The sequence below is a fragment of the Mustela lutreola genome, chromosome 1 (genome assembly GCF_030435805.1).
Source record: "Mustela lutreola isolate mMusLut2 chromosome 1, mMusLut2.pri, whole genome shotgun sequence".
NCBI classification, from domain to species: Eukaryota; Metazoa; Chordata; class Mammalia; order Carnivora; family Mustelidae; genus Mustela; species Mustela lutreola.
In genome coordinates this window covers 221,920,670-221,942,600 of record NC_081290.1, presented here as the reverse complement: position 1 = coordinate 221,942,600, position 21,931 = coordinate 221,920,670, and the positions used below count along the sequence as shown (strand labels likewise).

At 37.5% G+C, this 21,931-nt stretch overlaps 1 protein-coding gene across 19 annotated transcripts in view; it reads right to left on the bottom strand.

Annotated features, from left to right (window-relative positions):
- Positions 1-21,931, bottom strand: part of DLG2 (discs large MAGUK scaffold protein 2) — a 1,588,988-nt gene that overhangs the window by 512,790 nt on the left and 1,054,267 nt on the right. The gene's annotated exons all lie outside the window — the stretch shown is intronic.

The window sequence follows — 21,931 nt, the reverse complement described above, 5'->3', positions numbered from 1 at the left end:
ACAGAGAGAGTGAGCACAATCAGGAGGACTGCCAAGGGGAGAGGCAGAAGCAGGCTACCCACTGAGCAGGGAGCCCAGTGCTTTGGGGCTTGATCTCAGGATCCTGGGATTGTGACCTGAGCCAAAGACAGAGGCCATCCAGATACCCCACTTTTTTTTTTTTTTTTAATGTGAGAAGTGCTTTAAGTGTTTTAAGAGTAATGGAAAAGAGAAAAAAAAATGGGGTGCCTTCGTGGCTCAGTGGGTTAAAGCCTCTGCCTTCAGCTTGGGTCTTGATCCTGGGGTCCTGGAATCAAGCCACTGCATTGGGAATCTCTGCTCAGCAGGGAACCTGCTTCTGCCTTTCTCTCTGCCTGCCTCTCTGCCTACTTGTGATCTCTGTTAAGTGAATAAATAAAATCTTAAAAAACAACAACAACAAACTCGACAAGTGAAGTCAGGTGAATTCAGACCCTATTATCAAAGATAAATTCGAATGCTCGTTCTTTCTTACACCATGAAGTTTAAATATGAGTAGGGGCAAAACTAGGGTCAAAAGAGATCTAAGAGGGATAGAGATACATTCAAATAAAAGGTCCTAGGATGAACAGGTTCTTGCTAAGGTGGATAACTCTCTTTTTGCATGTATCCTGATCTGTTGGTCCTGTCTTAATTCAGATTTCTTCTTCCTAGAGCAGGAATCAAACAGGTATCACCCAAATTACCTCTCTTTGTAATGCTCCTTACCCAGAAAATATTAGGCACTCAATAAATATTTATGGACTGAATAAACAAACAGAACAGAGTTGTTATTGTTAATTTCTTCGTGAACAAATTTTTCTTAAAGGTTTCAGATTCATATAACCCTTAACTATAGTTTCTTATACCCTTACTTCATGTTAATAGGACATGCGCTATATCCTACTGACTCTGATTTGGGAATTTTGAGGTAGAATATGCATAGAAGATCAGAAACGTGAAGATAAAAGCACTTCTTATTAAGATTATGAGAACTAGGGGCGCCTGGGTGGCTCAGTGGGTTGGGGCTTCTGCCTTCAGCTCAGGTCATGATCCCAGGATCCCGGGATTGAGCCCCGCATTGGGCTCTCTCTCTGCCTGCATCTCTGCCTAGTTGTGATTTCTCTATGTCAAATAGATAAAATATTAAAAAAAAAAAAAGATTGTGAGAACTATGCCCATTTGGATCATGGTGATCCTTTAGTTTTATTTCAACCTCTCCTCCTACCTTTGCCGTAATATTTTGGCATTAAAGATGCAAAAAAACCAAAAACAAAATAAAACAAAACAAAAAAGCCCAAACAATGGACAATCAAAAAATATATCCACAAGCAATGATTCTAGATGTGAAAGATAAAAGTATACCCATAAAAATGCTTACTAAAGCTCCGAAATCTCGTGTCTTAAGATGAGCATACTGGGTGCTTCTAATTCTATTACTCTATTCTAGTCTATTATAATATAATCTATTATTATATACATATATATACATTATATGTCACATATATATGTGCCATATATATACTATTACATAGTATATATATTTTTCTAATCTGTTCTTCAATTTTTGGGTTGTATGACTTGAAGGACTAATTTAGCAAGGGAAAGCTAAGCTGCCTGTTAGTTTCATCAAGGTTGAGCTTCATTTGATTCCAAAGAGGTCAATAGAGAGCAACTAAAGTGGGGAGTCTAAGATGGATGACGAAGTCAACACTGCTGTCCACTTGGGACATTGAATGGCACAGAGTTTTTAGAGGTTTTCTTTTAGCAAATGAATATTAAATGGCATAAATCTGTGAGGAACAAAAATATTTGTATTTATTATTTACTATATGCCAGGTATGGTAAACATATTTTGCATATTATGCCTTATCTCTTTTAACCTCATTAAAAAAGAAGACAATGAGGCAGATGTTGTACTGTTATTCAAACAAAAAAATAAAGATTAAAGGTTAAACAATTTTCTCAAGGTCAGCAATTTAACAACTGGTGGCGCTAGGACATGAACTCAAGATGGTGTGGCAGCCAAGCTTTTGCTCTTAACTGCTGTTCAGTTCTGCCTCCTGGTCTGTGTGTTGAGAGTTCCAGTTTGGAAAACTCTAAAACATTATACAAATGTACACTACCCTTAGCAGTAGTAGCAATAAAAACAGGTTTAAAAAAATTCTTAGGAAAAAAGAAATCTGAACAGTAAGGTATAAAAGTACTAATCTTTTTTACATTGGACATTAGCTAGAACTCAGCTTTAACTGTAACACACATTGTTAAATCATAGATTTATTTAAAGATTTCAATGACATCAATGATTCTGACTACCAAGATTTATTTCACACAATGAAACTGGTGATGTGTACATTTCAATAAAACTAAAAGTTGATGTGCTAGGAAAAGTCTTAGCTCCTTTCTTAAATATTATAGCAAACGAAGTATGCCAACATAAATTTCAAGTAATTTCTTCACTTTTTCATTTGATATGAATTATAAAGTGAGTAATCAAAACACCTACTAGTTCCGTGTAAACTCTTGAATGCTATTATTATTAATTATATGCTTGTGTCTTGGCACTTAGTGGTTGCTAGAGTTGATTCAATCAATTTTAATGTGTAACTGGGTATATAACTCTTGTGTTATCAAGTCTTACACTTGAACACATTAAAAATAGACTTTAAATTCCTTTAAATTTAAATTAATTACTTTCCTGTATTTCAAATTATTGCTAATCATAAAATTGTATAATCTGTCTTATAAATTATGTGCTTTCACTGTTTTACCTTGAAAAACATGAAAAATCTTTATGACCACTAAAATAAGTTAAATAAATGAGTAGAGTGAGCTTAAAAATGTTTGATTTTGGTAATTTTTTAAAAAGATAGACATTTAGAGAATACAGGAAGCCAATTAAATAAAACAATTTTAGCTTTTCTTGCTTTTTAAGGTATAAGTTTTGAAATGATTCTTCACCGTTGTTTAGTATTTTTAGCCACTCGAATCAGTAATGTCTCAGGGAATTTTCCAGTGAAGTCAAAGCTTTGCATATAAGAATGAAAACAACTTGAATCCGCACTTTTAAGAGTGAGGAAAAACCTTAGTCCTTCCGTGACAGCATAGCCCATTACCAAATGAGGCAATGACTATTGTCAAATATATTTGAACATACTCTGTGAATGCGAGAGTAGTTAATATGCAAACTTTGACATTGAAAAATACTGCCAACCATTAATGTTGTTATCTTATCATCAAATAAAAATGTGCATGTCCATAGCACGTGTTTTAATTGAAAATAAGTAAAATATAAAATGGATTGTATTTTTACCAAATGACTCAATTAATTGGATTTTCAAGCAGTCATTTGCTAGACTGAGCTTATTTTTTATCCTGATTGAAATCTAAGGAAAAGACATTTTCTGCAAGATTTATAAAGCTAGGAAACAACAAAACACATTGTCTACCTTTTAAATGAACAATTCTCTTGATTTTCATGGCTAACAAAATGAGCTAAGGATATCTCCTGAAGGTGATCAACTTGCATCTAAGAATAAATAATCTCCCCAACATAGTAATTGCTGTGAAACAATTTAGTTATTGTCTCTCTGTCCTCATCCATTTGTAAATATCCTCACATATTGGAGGCTGTTGGGCAATAGCTGTAAGAGAGTAGAAATACAGATGCTGATTTTTGGCAGAGAACAGGAGAGAGGCAGGAAGTCAAGCTAAGCGTAGATTCCTGTTCACTCTGGAAAACTTGGTGAGCCTTCCAATCACGTTGATCTTGACTGGTGCTGATTCATTCAATGGTCACAGTTTGTGGCATTTAGATATTGCTGTAGGCATTAACTACTAACATCTTTGGTATTCAGTTGGTAAATGCAGTTGGGATCTCTCTAACCTATCAGGGAGACTGTGTAGTTGTGGTTTGCCTTGATTTTACTGTTGAAATGGTCAGCAACTCAAAACAGGATTTAGGATTAGATTGAAGGGAAAAAGAGTAAACTTAAAATAACTCTCAGCATTGCAGTACATATGAACAAAAGGTAAGAAAGCAGAATCAGTCAGAAAAATTTAAACTGAAAGGAACTTGAAAGCTCTTGCTTCATTTGGCCCCTTGATCTATATAATCAAAGAATCTTATCATTGGAAGGGATTTGGGAGTTACCTAATCTACCCCCACTCCCGGTCGGTGCCTATGGTCATTTAAGCCTTTACTTGAACACTTTGTAGCCAAGATGGAATCATTAAATCTTTTTTCCTATGTTAATTGAATAGCTATGATGTTATAGTTTCTACCTACTGATCCCAGTTCTGTCTTCTGAGGGGGGAAGGGAATAAATAAGGGTGCCTATGAACATAAATGACAGCCCTTCAAATAAGTGGAAAAACTAACTTAGAAGGGATTCCCCAGGTCATCTGTTCTACTTCCCTAATTTTACAGTTCAGTAAACCAAGATCTTTAAAGATGAAGTGATTTCTCAGAGTCCCAAAGCTGTTTAATTGCAAAGTCTGAAAGAGAAGGGAGTCTGGGTTACTCCAGAAACAGAGGTTTTAAAGCCAGCTGGTACAGCCATCTTGGTCATCTCTATTTTAAACTAAGCAAATCCAGATTCTCTTAATTTCTCTCATGGGACATGTCCTCTAGACTTCAGACTATTCTGGACATCTCCCAGTGTCTATTACAGGCTAGGGAGTGGTGGCACAAAAAGGGTAAGTACTTAATATCGAGGAATTCAGTCTAGACTGGAAGATAAATAATTAAAGCATGGAGTATGAAGTGTATCTAAATTTCTACTGGGAATGTGGGTCTCAGATTGCAGAGTGTTACTGAAGTGTTACTGAAGTGATATTTCAACAAATAAAAGTAATCCAACCCCTTTAATGGTAGCAATAGTATAGAAGAAGTCTGCTCACTTTAGTTAATGACTTGCTGGATTAGCCAAAACTTTTCACTGTCTTGACTGGAACAGAGTATGCTAGCATATATGGCTAGGAGTCTACTTTTGAGCACATCTTCACTGTGCTCCTCAAACAAACAGAGCTGTTCCCTTACAAGTGGAGCTGTATACCTACTCAGTAGAGGTGTGTGTTTAGCAAGATTTATCTGAATTTGTTATCAAGACCATTTAGTCTGAAGGAGTTGTTTCTATAATATGTAAGGTGAATATTTTAGAAAGGCTTTTTTGAAAGTAGATTGTTTTTAAAATACTATTAAATTAATAAGGCAAGCAACTATGAAGACTGAGAAAAAAATACAAAGTCTAGATGTATTCATGTACTTAGATTACATTCCCAATATTATTTGTATATTTTATATTCAAAAAATAGCTTCTAAAATTGGGGATCAGTTTAAAGAAAAATTGGCAATTTAATATATATTCATGTTTTAAATGGGAATAACAGGTGTATAGATTTTTTTCAATAATTGGACAACTAGTGGTTTTGTTCCTCTCAGATAAATAGGTTCTTACTATGTACCATGTACAAGGCACTGTTCTTAGAGCTTTGCATGCATTATTTTATTCAGTCCTTAGACCAACTATTACTCCAACTTAACAGATTAGGAGTCTTACAGATGATTGATAGCAGGTTCACATTCCTAGAGCTGATAAATGGAATTGTATAATGCATTTTGTTTTTCACCATCCAATGTAAAATCAACCATAATTTTTGGATATGGCAACCCCAATCCAGACACGGTTTTCTTTTCTTTATTTAATGTTGAGCTTAAAAAAGCTAACATCTTCGTTATCATCTACTTCCACCTTTATAAATGTTTCCCATTCTGGAAAGATACCACCCCCCTGCAACTTCCTCTCTTGCTGTTTGAATACATACCCTTTCAGGAATAGCTCCTCATTATTCTTTCCTAAAAATTTAGTTGTTCTCTAGAAAACTAAGTGACAGTAATTTCCTTCTACTTTTAACTTTTATAGAATAGCAATTCAATATTGCATTTCATTCATTCAATCATTCACCTATTCATATAGTCCAGAAATAACTGTCAAGCCATGCTCTAGGTATTTAATAAATACTAAGTAGACTGATTTTACAAAAAAAAAATAATCAGAATCAGTGGTTGCTATAGTTCTATGCATTCACATATTTATTGATCACTTAATACATAAAGCATGTGCCAAGGAAAATATTAAATATGAAAGCTCTGTTACCACTTATTAATTTAGCTTACAATATGCCAAACACTTCTCAAAGAACTTTGTGTTTATTAACTTTTTAAAAACTGTCACATCATCCTATAAGATAGGTATAATTATTATCCTCATTTTGTTGATAGGAAATGGAGACATCAGAGATTACCAAGATCATATAGCAAGAATGCAATGGAGACAGGATTCATATTCAAATAATTCAAATCTAGAGCCTGGAGTCTTAATCATTACACTATGCTACCTAAATAAGCAACTAGATTCATAGAAAAACACCATGCTCTGAAAACAGACAGGGGGTATTCCTCAATGGAAGTAATTTTTTACCCCCCTGGGTTCTGATAGAACAGGAGGAATTAACCAGGTCAGAGTATTTAGGAGGAGTCCTTGGCAGAAAACACATAGGCAAAGATCCCAGAAAGAGAGAGAGAAAAAAAATAACACTTAGAAGCAAAAAAGTGTGTCAACTCAGCTTGTAAAGAATTGTGATTTCAAACTAGGAGAAGCAGTGAGGACACCCACTAATGAATTTGAAAGGAGGCATTTAGAAAAGCATAGCCTTCTCAAATATTATTCTACTTGAATAATGCATTAATTTAATAAGCTATGGTCTTCTTTCCTACAAGTTCACAGGATAGAAACAAAGGAAATAAATGGAAGAATTATCTCACAGGGGATTTTAAAGCCATGTTATATATAAATTGAACCAGTCATAATTGGAAAGAATTTCTTTATTATACTTTTAAGTAAAAATCCATTTATTTTTCTCTTTTCTGATTATCAGTCTGAGGTCAAATATTTGAAAAATATTTTACATATTATACATCTAATAAAAGTAGAGATTCTAAATCCATGCCTTGAATGAAAGGAACAACAAATCTCATGATCTTTTAGTTTCATTTATACAGCTAGTTGGTTTTGAATAATGTCAGTGGCATAACAACCACGACATTGTATTTTCTATAAGAAAGGAACACTTTAAACTAATCCTTTAGGTACTGTAAAAAGGATAGGTAGTCTCTACCACCTTAAAGAAGAAATTTGATAATAAAGGTAATAATAACAAGCAACAACAACTAAAATTTATTTAGTGCTTACTATGTGTCTGGCATGGGTCTAAACACTGAAACACTTTACATATTATCTTTTAGTCCTTTAAAAATGTCATCCCGTTGGCCTCTGACCTCTGTTGTTTCTGATGAGAAGTCCAGAGTAATTCCTATTATGGTTCTTCTTTATATAATGCGTTTGCTTTCTCTGGCTGCTTTTATTTATTATCTTTATCTTTCCTATGGTGTTTCTGTGTTCCTTCAATCTGTTATTGTTATGGTATTCTATTTTATATGTTTGTATTATTCTGTTTGGAATTTACTGAGCTTCTTGAATACATGTGTTGATGTTGTAATTAAATTTGGAAAAATTTTAGCCTATATATATATCTTTTCCCTACTCATTTTTCTCTCCTCTCCTAATGGGACTCCAGTGACGCAAATGTTAAACAGCTTTCTATTGTCTTATAGGTCACTGAGGCTCTGTTTATTTTATTATTTTTTGTTTTTTTCTCCTCTTGTTTCAGGTATGTCTAAATTCATAACTTCTTAGTTTCAATAGTAACAATAAATTTTAATAATACAACAAATTGGTCACCTTTTTGTAGGTGACTGGGAGCCAATTCATTATCTTGTGAACTGGATGAATAATGGGAAATAATCCATCATTTATCCTGCATTTTATATATAAACCCTATAATAGATGAAGGAAAGTACTCTTAATAAAATAATTCCAGAAAATAAATATAAACAAATTGGTACAATTCAATATTTCCGTTTTTTACCTCTAATGAAATAATATAGTTAATAACTGAATAACAGTGGCTGCTAGAGTGAAGGTTAGGATTACCTGCTTCCTTATAAAAGACCATACCACCACTTACAGTCTTGCCAAAGGGGTCATGCATGGGTTTAATCATACCTCTGGATCCACCTGCCAATTTGTGGGAACTACAGAGGAGAGAGTGACATGTTGAACTATATCACAAGACATCAGAGGTGTGTAGACTGGGAAACTCCACAATGATTTGGGTTCTTCAGCAGATAAACTCTAAGGAAAATAGAAAGATGGGATTCTACAGATGAAGAGAGACTTAAGACATACTAACCTAAAAAATCTGAGCAAGACTAAAATAGAGGATGTGGGGACACATAAACCATAAAGAAAGGGTTGATAAAAACAAAGAAAGGCAGTGATGTGATTACTGTAAAAGTCAGGCAGAGGTTACTTTCAAAAGGAGGAAAGGATCTGTGGTTATAATGAGAAAGAGCCAGAAAGACTCTCCTGGCTGGCAACATTCTATTCTTGATCTAGGTAGTGGTTACAGAATGTTTGCCTTATATTTATTTTTAGAAATGACTCAGTAGGCTTTACATTTATTGAATGTGTTTTTCTGTATCTATATTTTATTTCACAATAATATGGTACAACACACAATATTTTGTTCACTATTCTCTATGTGCCTATTTAGAGTTCACATACAAACTAGGAGAGAGGATGGAAAAAAATGTCTTTGGAAGGCTGACTATAGTTTGAACTGGTTGTTACAGGGAAAAGTAAAAATTTCTCTTAGGCCAATGGTTTTTATTAGAGGAAAAACCGGGGTAGACTTCTTAATTTTATCAAAATAGTCCTCAAGAGTGAACCAGCTGGGAAAGGATGAAATAAACAGAGGGGTTAGAGTGTTATGGGTTGCATTTCATCCCCCCAAATGATGTCTAAGTCATAACCCTAGTATGTGATCTTACTAGGAAACAGGGCATTTGTAGATGACTGTGTTAAGATAGGTCATCAGAATTGGCCCTAAGCCAACTTAACCATGTCTTTATAAAAAGGGCACACTTAGGCAGACACACAGAGGGAAAACACCATGTGAAGATGAAGGCAGAGACTGGGGAAGGGTGCATCTGTAAGACAAGGAACACTGAAGTTTGCCAGCAAACCACCAGAGGTGAGGAGAGAGGCAGGGAAAAGACTCTCCCTCACAGCCCTCAGAAGGAATCAACACCTTGGTTCCTTCTAGTCTCCAGAACTCCAAGACAGTACATTTCTATTGTTCAAGTTACCCAATCTGTGGTATTTGGTTAACAGCAGTCCTGGTAAGCTAAAACAAGGAGAGAGAGTGGGCTCCCAAAATTATGGCCAAGTCTGGACTAAGGAGAAAGGCACCATGGAGAAGCTCCCTGTGTTGAGACTGCTGAGAAGTTTAAGGCTGGAGGTAACCAGGATTCAATCTTCTGAAATGCTGTGGAGAGGGTGGGACTTTTCCACAGCAAGCAGGCTGAGGGCCTGAATTCTTATGGAATATTAAGGGAAAGGGTGTTTCCTGAGGGTGAGAAGTCTGACATCCAGGTCATATGTAAATCTAGACATAGATTAAGGACGATGTGTGCCCAGGTAGTTTTTACGTTTATTAATATATACACGAGAGATAACTATATTTATACAGAAGAAGAAGGTGTGCTTCTCACTGAAGCAATGTATATGTTAAAAGAAATAAAGAAATGTAGATATAATAGAAATATGTAGATTGGTTAGCCATATAATAAACTTATTTTTTATTTGTATACCTGTGGATACACAACATGTCTATAGAGAGAAAGAGAACAAGTACTCTTCATTCAGTGGCTTCTATCCCTCTTAGCTGGAAATAAAACAAGCTGAAAGGCAACTAAAAAGATGAAATCACTGTCAAGGACGGGCACACAAGGCAAGCGGTTTTATTTTTAATGTTTTGAAGTCACAGGAGTTATTTCTGCAACTGTACTGCTTGGTTATTTTTCTTTTTTTCATTTTCAGTGCTTGTCTTTCAAGCCTTGTGGGCAAGGGCATTTGTCCCGCTATCCGCGCAGCCCCTCCACAACGGCTCCCATGTCACCTCTCTCCGGGAGGCTGCTCTGAATATAAAGACCATCCATTATAACCATTGCCATTAAGTGATTGTGTGAGCAGCTCTGTTGGTTACAACATTGTCAAAGCCTTAGCATGGAGAGTCAATCACAGGGGCAACTAGAGGGAGGCTTCTCACTATGGATAGCACTTCAAGGGCCCCTCATGCCAAGCAGGCTGTGCCTCTGCAATTTCTTCCTAAAGCAGTAATCCTCGGACAGCTGGGCTCCCAAGTCAGCAAATGGGTATGGAAAGTTACTCGACAAACAGGAAGGGGCACCATGACAGCTGAATGCTTAATTCTAGAATACAAAGAATAAAAGCCGCCATTTGTAGAGTGTCTACTATGGCCAGGATTCTATTTGCTAGCCTTCCCATGCACGGTTATCTTCAACTAGAAAAACCACACTTTGACACTGGTATTATTCTTCTCAATGTCCAGAGAATGCAGCCGAGACTCAGAGAATGTGTATTTATGGGGTTCCACTACTAAGAATCATGTCTAGGAACTGAACCTACTTTGACATCCCACCTGTACGCTTTCCAATTTGCCATGCTGACAAAGCAAAAAACGATTGCTGTCCCTTATGAGATATGGTCTTTTCTCTTCGAGAGTTCATGTTTCAACCTATTTGTGACATAAGAGCTGACCCTGGCTGTGTTCCTGCAGTCGTTCTCAAGAGAAAGAGCTGACAGGTTGAGAACTTCCCCCGGTCGGCTCCTTCCTTGAGCCGCCGCTAATGGGAGGATATTCTTCTCTAAGGCTGTCGGCAGCGACTGCTTGCTCCGTTCAAGTCCCTTGACAGCACCCGCAGGTGGAATTCCAAGGAGAGAAACAGCTGCTGTCCTTGTACCTTTGACACCTACTAACATCAATTTGGAGGAATAAATATTTAGGTAAAAAATAATGTTTACCTGTCAATATGTATTGCACTTTCTTTCCATTATTTGTTCTTTAACTATGTATAAGCATAGTTCTTCTTACTGACACATCAGGGAAGAGGTAACCTTGAGTAGAAGCAAAATTTCAGGTGAAATATACTTTCAGATTTTAATCCCGACTGCACCTGGGATGCTCTTCTGTCAGATTACAGATACTGGTCAGAAACAGCAATACTCGCAAGGAAATCTTGTGAAAAAATACCCACGACATTTGTTTCTTTCAGTCCAAACTACCAAAATCAAACAAGTGACCCAAACAGCCAACACATCCACCCTTCAGCAAGAGAACCGAGTCTCTGTTCAGGAAAGATTTGGAGGGAGAACAACAGCATCATAAAACACACCCAAACTCAACAACACTTAGTCTTTTTGACATTAACTCCTACAAAATGTGCTCAGTGAGCAGAACCACAGGAAGGATTGTTGTACACAAAGCCTTTGAAAAATAACAGGGCTCTCTACGATAGAAACAAAAGCCCCACTGGGTCCGGCAAATAAAAGGACTCAGCTGCTAGCAGGAGAGGAAAACCCTCTTCTTCATTCTCCTATTTTCCAAAGGAAACAAAGAATTCTAAGTGAGGCAGAAATCATTATGCATCATCTTCTGACTTCTGAGCAAAAGCAGAAGTATCTCCTTAATACTGAAATGATGGTCCTTGTTGAAATAATATTTTATAAAATGAAAAGGTAGAATAAAAAGTGGAAGAGGAAACAACATCAAAAACATGTTGTTTGGGAAGGGATGGATGGTGGGAAACAGGCTGCCCAGCATGGTTTAAAAAAAATATATATCTGGCAGTGAAAGATGGTTTATTGGACAAGCAACTTTCAAAGGGAGTGACCAAAATGTTATAGAAGTCCCCAAGGAGTGATAATAAATAAATCTCTTGCTGGTTCTTGTTGGGGCAATCCACTTATGCAATGAGGGGAAATTCGATGATGGAGAAGCAAAGCTGGTGTCCGAGGGGATGGCTTCTCCATCTTTAAAATAAAGTTGGTCTGAGAATTAAAAGAGCTCATGTATGTAATCAGTGAACACACAATAAGAAATAGTTTTTTTCCCTTTATCTTTTTCCTTTCCTTAAACTGCCACAAATGCAATCGGCAGGTACTCACGGGCTTTAAGGGGTAAAACTAGAAGATTCAATGAGTTACTTCATCACCAGTGAGAGTGTCAAGAATCTGCCGAAACTAAGTAAAATGCTTTAGAATACTGAACCACCAAGAAAAAGGCTTCCTAAATTTAGTTTTCAACCAGTTACTTCCTGAACATTTTTCCAAAGGATATCAACTGTTAACACTTTCTTAGCCACCATAATCAAAGGTTCCCCAAATCATTATGCTGTTTTTTGGTAATACCAGCTTCACGTAATCCTTACAACAAACTATTAAGTAATGTAGATTCTATTATCTCTATTTATAAAAAGAGAAAACTGAGGCTTAGTCATGTTTAAAGACTTCACATACGTTTATATACTCCTAAGTCAAAAAGTCAGGATTTGAATCTAGATCCACTTGACTTCATGGCCTGTGCTTTCAACTTCCATGTGATGTGCATGCTTTTCTACAAAAGGAAGAATTCTAGAGATTTTAGATCCTAAGAGAGAGATCTATATTTATAACTCTCTTAAATGCTAAAAATGAATCAAACTCTCTAAACGAAAGTTTAAAATTTTGGGAAGGCACATCTAACTAAAAGTCCTTATTCATCTTTAGCTCAGACTAAAGAGCAACAGAAATGACACAGCCCTTCCAGCCGAGTAGCATCACAAGCAAATGAGTAAAAGACCATTCAGCTGGTCTGTTTCGTCATTCACGTGGCCTTTTAGATGTAGACTGGGTTGGTTGGTTGGTGGTTACAAATTAAGCTTCCTGGGGTGAGCACTCTTGGTTTGACAGCATCTTTCAGGGGGAAGAGGGGAGAGCGGGCTGGATTAGAGAGACAGAAAAATAAAGCCTAGTAGTCAAGTTCAGGATTTTTGTTAGACTTAATAAAAGGATTCCAGGATAAACGGAGATGAAAGACCATTTTGAGGGGTGAACTATATGAACGAATGAAGGTATGCTGGCAGCAAGGAGCCTAGAAAGACAGGACACAAGGCAGGGGTGTCACGAAGTATAAAGAATGAGTCCTGCCAAGATTGGTTCCATGGGTTGTATGATAATACTGCAAAGTTGAGGAGAGCAAAGACGTAACTCTGAGAACTCCCACTGGTTTTCTGACCCATGATCACCTACCTGTCCAATCATGCCTTGTGCAACTTTTCTGTACTCACTATGCTCTTGTCTGTGTTCTGTTCTTTACCTACCAGGCTCTTTTCTACCTTAGGACTCTTGCATCTGCTAGGGTTTCTGCCTGGAACGTTCTTATGCTTCATGAGGAAACTCTCATGAAGAGAGTGCTTTGGGAAACCTTATGCCTATGACTCAGTTTAATGACTACCTCTCTATAAAGGCCTTATCTGACTTCCCTTGTAATTTTCATCATTGTACACTGTTATCATCCATCACAGCACCTGGAAATTTGTATGCATGGGTGTATGAACGTGGATGCATTTTTTTCTTATATATCCGTATACTTTTTATATCCCCCAAAGAAATATGTGCTGTGAAAACAGAGACAATATCTTTTAAAAAAAATATTTTAGGGATGCCTGGGTGGCTCAGTGGGTTAAGCCGCTGCCTTCGGCTCAGGTCATGATCTCGGGGTCCTGGGATTGAGTCCCGCATCGGGCTCTCTGCTCAGCGGGGAGCCTGCTTCCTCCTCTTTCTCGGCCTGCCTCTCTGCCTGCCTCTCTGCCTACTTGTGATCTCTCTCTGTCAAATAAATAAATAAAATCTTTAAAAAAATATATTTTATTTATTTATTTGACAGAGAGAGATCACAAGCAGGCAGAGAGGCAGCAGAAAGAGAGAGAGGAGGAAGCAGGCTCCCTACTGAGTAGAAAGCCCAATGTGGTACTCGATCCCAGGACCCTGGGATCAGGACCCGAGCCAAAGGCAGAGGCTTAACACACTGAGCCACCCAGGCACCCCAACAGAGACAATTATCTTATCCACTCACCAATGTAGGTTGTATGATCTTAGATAAGTAACTTAAATTTTCTGAAACTTAATTGTTTGAATTATAAAATACAGCAATAGTAGCTATCTACCTTATAGGATCACTTAGAAGAAAAAATGAACATGAAATAGAACCCCAAGTACAACTTCCTGTTGCTTTTTGAAGAACTCCCAGAATAGCCCCACATTCAGAAATAAGGTACTAGACTATTCATATAGGATTTGGAAAGGGAAGTGATCCCAAACTGGTTTTGTCAGTCTTGGGAACGCTTTCCCCTCAAGTTAAGTTTAAAGAGGTGGGCTTTCTGTGAGTTGATTCAGAGCTTCTGATATGTATTTCCTGAATTGGGAGGATCGAAAGTATGAATAGTTTCCTCCACCGGAACAGGAGCAGAGTGAAGGCTGGATGCTGCAATGGCGCAGAGCTCAAATTCTCAGAACAACAGGGACGCATCTCCCATGAACTAGAGTTGGGTCTAGAGGTGGAAAGCTGGTTGTTTCCTTATTTAGAAGGACTTTATGTAAAAGAACTGTCTGTGTTTCGGTAGAGGTGTGGACCACTGGTCACCCAGAGCTGAGGGAGAGAGTTAAATGGGGCCATCCAGGGGGAGTCCTGCTTCCATCCACAGACCAGAGTCCTGTGTGTGCCAACAGGAGCTCAGAGGAACCCCCAAACCCCCAGGAAGGAGAAAGCTCCAGAGAGTACAGCTTTGCCATCCTAAGGGTACTGAAACCAGGTTATAATTATATCGCAAAACGATATCATTTTCCCATGATTGCCTGTTCTGTTCCAGAAAGGTAAAGAAAAACACAGAAAACAAAGAGATGCAACAAGGAGGCAAATCATATGCCTTTCTTCATTCCAGAGTGCTCTGTCTCCAGTAAGGTGGTGCTGGGAAAGTGCAGTCATTTTAAATTAGGTCAGAGCTGGGAGATTTTATTTTATATTTAACTACATTAAAGATAGGGAATTGCTAGATTGGAGTAGATGTTCAATTATTATTATAAGTGACCTGCCTGAGATTGTATCAAAGGCCAGGGTGAATTTATCTTCAAAGGGGTTTGTGAGAGGGCAGAAGGAAAAAAAAAAATACAGTTGGCTTCTGATTTTACCTTACTCAATCCAGTTCATTCAACAAATAAGGTACAAAAGTTTACAAAACAATTCACATAGCATCAGAGCTCAGTAAACGGTGAAGATCAAACATTGGGAACACAGCAGGCGCTTGAGATATATATTATTTCTCTGCGCTTTCTTTCCAATGAAAAATTCTTCCAAAAAGCAGCATAAACTTTTGAATAATTTTGAAGCTCTTCCTTGAATTTTCTACAGAATATCTCACACCATAATAACTTTCCCTGAGTCCTTTACAGACTAAAAGCATAGATGGGGGTCAGTCTTTCCTCAATATGCCTTCGATGGAAGAGCAATAAGGTTCTGGGAAGCCTCCTCATTTAAATGCTCACATTCAAGAGAATGTAAATTTGCACCTAGTGTATTTGGCCACCGTCTGACAGGAGACAGCAAATAGCCAAAGCGCAGCAAGAGGTCAGTGGCTTGGAGCCTTCTGTATATCAGAAAGGCTCCTTATACACACAATGACATGCCTGTCTGGCATTCTCAAACAGATCGTGGATGAAGTAGGAGACCACTTCATTCCTTTCCTGGGGAACTTTTTGCAGAGTTATCTGAAGTATTCGTATCTATAAATAAATTGCCTCATGTTTGCAAGCTTTTCCTTCTCTACCTTCCACCTCCCCTACCCCCCCCCCCCCCCCGGCCTAGATTCTTAAAGGTGAAGAGGGCTTGGGGTGCCTGGGTGGCTCAGTTGGTTAAGTGACTGCCTTCGGCTCAGGTCATGATCCTGGAATCTTGGGATCAAGTCCCGCATCAGGATCCCTGCTCAGCAGGGAGTCTGCTTCTCCCTCTGACACTCTCCCTCTCCATTTTCTTTCTTGCCTTCAAATAAATAAATAAAATCTTAAAAAAAAAAAAAAAAGGTGAAGAGGACTTAAGAGATGATCCAGTTGGAACTCTCCTCTAGAAAAGGATCCTTTTAGCCTCTTGCTGAACTCTTGAGTTAACAGAGCTCACTGTGGTGGTTGCAAGGCTCCATGCTCTAGTGTCTGGGAGTTCACATTGCTCTCAAGACTTACTTTTCATCAAGCCAAGATCTGCTACCCCATCATACTTACTCTCCCTGGTTCTGCCTTTTAGATGAACAGACTTTTTTGGTATTGCAATACTTCAGTATTTTTCTCAGTTTTCAGCAAACACTTGAACATTTTGTGAGAGCTGCTATTATAGATGTCTGGGGGTATAGCAATGAGGAAAACAAAACTTTCTGTCCTCCTGGGGCTTATATTCCCGTATAAAGAAATGAATAGAATCTTGATACAATGCTGGGTGGAGGTATATGGTATGAGGAAAAATAAAGCTCTGAATAAAGGAAGGGAAAAGCTATGTGAACATCATGGGGTAGAGTGTTCCAGGCAGAAAATGGAAGAAACGTGTTTGTAATTGTGCAGCAGCAGCAGCAGCAAGAAAGCCAGCAAGACTGAAGCCCTAAGGGGAAAGGGAAATTGAGAGATGAAGTCATAGGGGTAGCCAGAGGCATGTGGACTACTGTAAAGCCCTGGATTTAAGTGAGAAGTGAAGCTACTAGGTAGTATGAAGATGGTTGAATTGATACAATCTGAGTTTTAAAAAAAAATCACTCTGGCTGTTGTATGGAGAATAGATTGTAAAAGAGACAAAGTAGTAAAAGAGACTAGTTTGAATACTATTAGAATAGTCTGGGTAAGAGGTGATGGCTGTTTGGATTATCGCAGCAAGAGCAGAGTTGATAAAAAAGGTGAAAAAATCAATTCAAGATTTATTTTAAGGATAGAGTTGACAGGATTTGGTAATATATTTGGGTATAGGCAAGAAAGAAAAATCAAGGATGACTTCTTTCTTTTAAAAAATATTTTATGTATTTATTTGACACAGCAAGAGAGAGAGAACGAGAGAGAGAGAGAGAGCGCAGAAGTGAGAGAGGAGAGAGGAGAGAGGAGAGAGGAGAGAGCACAAGCAAGGGAAATGGCAGACAGAGGCAGAGAGAAAGGAAGAAGAAGCAGTCTTCCAGCTGAGCAGGGAGCCCACCACGGGGCTGAATCCAGGACCCCAGGATCGTGACTTGAGCCAAAGGCAGACACTTAACTGACGGAGCCACCCAGACACCCCAATGATGACTTTTAATACATTTTTGTTCTAAGCAACTAGGTGTCATAAATTTAATGAGCTAAGGAAGATTCCAGGAGGAGCTGGTTGTGAAAAGTAAAATTAAGAATTACAATCTATATATGCTAACTTGAAATAACTATTAGATATATAGCATGAAGATAATGATATTAAATATAAAGTATAGGGATGGAAATTAAAACCATAGGACCAGATGAGACTATGTAGGAGGAGAGGTAGCTAGAGAAATAAGGAGGTGCCAACACTGAGTCTTAGGGAATTCTAGGCTTTGAGGTGATAGAAAGATGTTTGAAAACCTCTATAATTTCCTTTCCTAAATTTACATTCTCATATATCTTAACATATTAAATTTTGAGAGCAAGTTACTGAAAAACCAAAGTGGCTGTTTCCTCATAATATATCTGATCTCCTCCATGAAAATGAATTGTTAGTATTAGGACTTGAGAAACAAGGCAGAAAAAAATAAGGCAGAAGCCTCAAATTGTTTTTTAAAACATTGTCTAATGGATCAAATGCTCCATTCTAACAAATGTCCTATCAGATCATGTCACTGGTATTAACTCAAAGGCATCCTGAATACAAAAAGTAGGAGCATGTGGAGAAAGGGGGACCCTCTTACACTGTTGGTGGGAATGCAAGTTGGTGCAGCCTCTTTGGAGAACAGTGTGGAGATTCCTCAAGAAATTGAAAATAGAGCTTCCCTATGACCCTGCAATTGCACTCCTGGGTATTTACCTCAAGGATACAGATGTCGTGAAAAGAAGGGCCATCTGTACCCCAATGTTTATAGCAGCAATGGCCACGGTCGCCAAACTATGGAAAGAACCAAGATGCCCTTCAACAGACGAATGGATAAGGAAGATGTGGTCCATATACACTATGGAGTATTATGCCTCCATCAGAAAGGACGAATACCCAACTTTTGTTGCTACAAAAGTTGCATGGAGCACTGGGTGTGGTGCAAAAATAATGAATACTGTTTTTCTGAAAATAAATAAATTGAAAAAAAAAAGAATAAAAAAAAAGTAGGAGCAGAGCTGAAGCTTTTCACAATTAACTATTCCATTTTTTTCCTGGCACTTTTTTTTTTTTTTAAGGTTTTTAAAAATGTATTTGACAGAGATCACAAGTAGGCAGAGAGGAAGTCAGAGAGAGAGGAGGAAGTTGGGGCTCCCTGCTGAGCAGGGAGCCTGATGCGGGACTTGATCCCAAGATTCCAGGATCACGACCTGAGCCAAAAGCAGAGACTTTAACCCACTGAGCCATCCAGGCACCCATTCCAGGCACTATTCTTAACAGTTATGTTTTATTCCTGAGAAATTGTATTGAATTTATAGCTAACATTGTAAATATCTAATAATCATCTCAATGATTTCTGGAATTGGGAGGGAGACAAACCATAAGTGACTCTTAATCTCACAAAACAAACTGAGGGTTGCTGGGGGGATTTGGGAAAAGGGGGGTGGGGTTATGGACATTGAGAAGGGTATGTGCTATGGTGAGTGCTGTGAAGTGTGTAAACCTGGCGATTCACAGACGTGTATCCCTGGGGATAAAAATATATTATATGTTTATAAAAAATAAAACATTAAAACAATTTAAAAAAAAAAGAAAACCTAAAGAGTTCTCTTAAGAAAAGTTTCAAGAGAAAGTTCCAGGTAAAACTTTTAAAGGTTGTGATTTACATATTGAGCAACTCCAGCAACTAAGTTAATGAGCAAAGTAACCAGGCACGACTCCCCCCATTGATTGGGTCAGGGTGCCTTCTATGAAAGAATGGAGACTAATTTCCAAGCACTGAAGGAGAGATTTAGAAGGGAGCAATTCAATTTCATCAAACAGTTGGTGAGCTGCCAAAACACTCAACTGTCAAATTTGGTTTCCAAGCTCTCATGCAAAGTATAACCCTTCTGAAGTTTGACCTAATGATCACCACCAATCTTTCTGGACCATCTGAAATGCCTGTTGCCAGTAACAACCCAGGGTAGAAATGTGTATGACAGATAATCAAGCAAATGAATACACTACTGTGCTATTTAGAGCAGTGAAGAAATCCACGTGATGATAGACCTAGAAGACTCTTTTATTAGTTAATGTAGATGCAGAGTCTCAGAGAGTTAGCTTAAGCATAGAGAAAAGACTTCTAAAAACTAAGCGCCTTTTGTTCTAACATTTATATTCTTAAAGAAGAACCACACGCTGCTTCAATTCACCAGAAAATCAAAGTGCAAACACCTAGGAAAGAATAGAGTATCAAAGAAAAAAGACAGTTGATGTTTCCGAAGATGAGATCCATCCAAAAAAAAAAAAAAAAAAAAAAAAGAAGTCTAGTTTCTTTTTAGGAGAGAAGAGTAGGCCTGACAGGGAAAACAATAGTTTTGATCCACCTTGGCTCAAGTGAGACTCTTAAGACTGTTCAGAGAGCATACTGATTTCAGTGTGCAAAACCATAGTTCAAGATATTTCTGATGGAAGGATTGTATTGTTCAAGGCGTAAGTAATTATAATTGAAGGAGAGAGAAATGTCTTACTTATTTCTATATTCTGTGGTGCATGTGAAAGATAATAGACAAGATGTCTGTTGAATGAATGAAGCTACTCCATTCAGCATTTCTCTTCCTAATCAAATATCTTTCAAGTGGTATTTCTTTCCCTTTCTTCATGTATTTTGAATGTTTGTAGTTTTTTTTTTTTTTTTTTTAATTCCAGGGTACTTAACATACAATGTTATATTCATTTCAGGTGTACAATACAGTGACTTAATAATTCTATATATTACTCAGTGCTCATCAAACTATGTACTCTTTAATACTCTTTACCTATTTCATCCCTCCCTTCCACCCACCTCCCCTCTGGTAACCATCTGTTTGTTCTCTATAGTTAGGAGTCTGTTTTTTGATTTGTCTCCTTGTTTGTTCTTTGCTTATTTTGTTTCTTGAATCCCACATATGAATGAAATCAGATGGTATTTGTCTTTCTCAGACTGGCTTATGTTGCTTAGCATTATATTGTCTAGGTCCATCCATGTCATTATAAATGACAATATTCATTCTTTTTTATGGCTGAATATCATTCTCTCTATATACATATATTCCCCGCATCTTCCTTTTTTTTCAAGATTTTATTTATTTATTTGAGAGAGAGAGATTGAGAGAGAGAGAGCACAACCGGGAGTGGAGAGGAGCGGAAAGAGAGGCACAGGGAAATTCCCTATTGAGCAGAGAGCCGGAGTGGGGCTCAATTCCAGGCCCCCAGGGTCAATGATGTAAGCCGAAGGCAGATGCTTAACCAACGGTGCCACTCAGGCGCCCCTCACCACGTCTTTATTCATTCATCTATCAGTGGATACTTAGGTTGCTTCTGTATCATGGCTATTGTAAATAACATTGCTATAACAAGGGGTACATGGAAATCTTTAGAATTTTTTTTTTTAAATTCTTTGGGTAAATGCCCAATAGTGCAAATACTGGATCATAAGGTAGTTCCATTTTTAATTTTTTGAGGAAACGCCATACTGTCTTCCACAGTGGCTATACCAGTTTCATTCCCACCAGCAGTGTACAAAGTTTCCTATTTCTCCACATCCTCAGCAACACCTGTTGTTTCTCGTGTTTTTGATTTTAGTCATTGTGACATTTAGACATTCTGTGAGGTGATATCTCTTTGGAGCTTTGATTGGCATTTCCCTGATGATGAGTGATATTGAGCATCTTTTCATGTGTCTGCTGGCCATCTGTATTTCTTCTTTGAAGAAATGTCTGTCCATGTCCTCTGCCTACTTTTTAAATTGCATTATTTGTTTTTGGAGAGTTGAGCTGTATCACTTCTTTACATATTTTGGATACTAACATTTTATCATGTATCTCACTCACAGATATCTTCTCTCATTCAGTAGGATGATTTTTAATTTTGTTGGTTGTTTTCCTTTGCTGTGCAGAAGCTTTTTATTTTGATGTAATCCCAATAGTTTATTTTTGCTTTTGTTTTCCTTGTCTCAGGAGACATATCTAGAAAATTTTATGATCAATGTCAGAGAAATTACTGCTTGTGCTCTCTTAAATTTATATGGTTTCAGGTCTCACACTTAGATTCTTATTCTATTTGGGGCTTATTTTTGTGTATGGTGTAACTTGTGTGGTCTAGTTTTATTCTTTTTCATGTAGCTGTTCAGTTTTCTCAACATCATTTGTTGAAGAGACTGTTTTTGTCTCATTGCATATTCTTGCATCCTTTGTTGAAGATTAACTGACCATAGAATTGTGGGTTTATTTCTGGGCTTTCTATTCTGTTCTATTGATCTATGTGTTTATTTTTGTGACAGTACCACATTGTTTTGATTACTACAGCTTTGTGATATAGCCCGAAGGCTGAAATTGTGATACCTCCAGATTTGTTTTTCTTTTTTCAAGATTAGTTCAGCGATTTGAGGTCTTTGTGGTTTCATACAAATTTTGATAGTTTGCTCTAGTTCTGTGAAAAATGCTGTTGGTTTTTCGACAGGGATTGCATTAAATCTGTAGATGGCTTTGGATAGTATAGACATTTTAACAATATTTGTTCTTCCAATCCATGAACATGGAATTTCTTTCTA